The sequence below is a fragment of the Nelumbo lutea genome, chromosome 1, assembly GCF_056320005.1.
Source record: "Nelumbo lutea isolate HS-2025 chromosome 1, American lotus-T2T, whole genome shotgun sequence".
In the NCBI taxonomy this organism is placed as follows: Eukaryota; Viridiplantae; Streptophyta; class Magnoliopsida; order Proteales; family Nelumbonaceae; genus Nelumbo; species Nelumbo lutea.
This window is the reverse complement of record NC_142684.1, coordinates 131,869,633-131,871,594: the sequence shown is the minus strand read 5'-3', so window position 1 is coordinate 131,871,594 and position 1,962 is coordinate 131,869,633.

The following is a 1,962-nucleotide window of genomic DNA, read 5'->3' as shown; positions in this document are numbered from 1 at the left end:
GCAATAACTCCCAATGAAAGTGTTCACGCCCAAGGAGAAAACCAAAACCTGCTTCCACTGAAGATGACACAGTGTGTAGTGAAACATGATCAGTAGGACGACTCCTCAGCAAGAACCGAATTCTTCAACAAGAATGGAGTAGAGGACTGTTGAGCACGATTTCAGATTGCTTCTTCTACAAAGAAGCAATATCAAGAACAATTCTTGATCCCTCCTACAAGTGGAGATCGAAATAATAAGTAGGGGCGGAAAGAACAAGGAAGAACTCTACAGATTGTTGTGTTTTTTGTAACTGAGGAATTCGCCCCCCTTATTTATAGCCTTCTCAGGATCAACCTCCTAATCAAATTAGGAGAGAGTTCCTTAATCCAAATATGATATTTGAATATGGACTCTTGAATGGATAAGACTTATCTTATCCTTCAACTAATCCTAATTAGATTATTAATCCATATTGCCTTCTTTTAATTAACTAACTTAAGCCTAGTTCGAATTAGGCTTTATGCCCATTAAGCTTATGTGCTCACTTAACCTCTTAACTTGCTACCCAGTTGGCTCTTTTTGTATGGCGTGGGACCTAAATATTGATTTACACATCAAATACAAGGGTTTAGCCCAACCTTTGTTACAAGGCCTGGCCGAATTCACTATTGGAGACAGTGAACCCCTAAGTCCATCACCATGGGCTCTTAATGGGCCCAACATTTACACTAAATGGTCATTGGGTCCAACCACCTTATGAAAACCCAAGGACTATGGGCAGATACAAGATTGCCCATCAAGTATTACCCTCAATGGTCTTACACTTAACCTCTCAGCCCATAATGATTAAACACTGCCCGACAAGAGAGGACCTCTCCCTCGGCTGCAAAGAACAACACTCTCTACTCACATGAATCCCAGGAATTAAAACCTTTTGCAAATATTTTGAAACCATAATATATATATATATATATATATATATATATATATATATATGTATAATTTGAAATCAACTATCGATAGTTTAGGTTTCCATCAGAGAGAGTGCATCCCCGATCATTCACTTTGTTCGACAAAGGGGCTGATCCTATCACTATGATCACCCACTCAGATGAATTCTCAGACTGCCCCAACATACCTAGGTTTTGACCCCCTCTAAGGATCTTATTGATTGACATATCAAAGATAACCCAATCTGACACCTAGTGCAGTACCATAATCGAGTCTAGGGCAATACTAGAATTTGGTCCTGTTTAGGGTTTCAAGAAATCTCATACTACATGTACCTTAGGTCTCACCCTGGCAACTGAGACATGCCATCACAGCCAACTTGGCGACATTAATGTTAGCCTTGGCAGAATAAATATTCCTAGGTCTATCCAACGGCTATGAAGATTCTAAACTAACACGAGTCTCATATGTGTCCATTTTAAGGGTATTGCATAGAAACACATCAAATCACATGAATCAATTATGCACTTTATTCATTTACAATAAATGACATAATGTACATCAATTTGATTGGTGCTAAGTGCATACACTATCTAACACCTCCTGCTCAGTTTAGGGGTTTCTTTTCGTTGGTCGGCCTGTTGGTCTGCCGCTTCCCTGTCCTCATGCTTGATAAACTTCCATGTTATGTCTGATGTCATCCTTGAGATTTCGGCAACCTTCCATGCTATGTCCGATGTCACGGTGGAAATGGCAGTAGACATTCAAGTTTCTCATTGCCGGGTCTCCTGGCATCATGGGAGACCACTTGACGTAGTCGATATCCTTGATTGCCATCGAAATCTCACCCCATTTTGCATTGAGGGGGTGTAGGTAGACCTTTGGATTGGAGGGGTCCAAGATTGCTGACCTGACCTAGAACCTCGAGTTGGAGATTTCCTTGGTGACTTGCTCCACCTGTGTGGAGACTTGTTTCGCTTCGACGACTTACTCTTTTGATTCCGATGCTTGCTGCTACTGGTGCCTTCA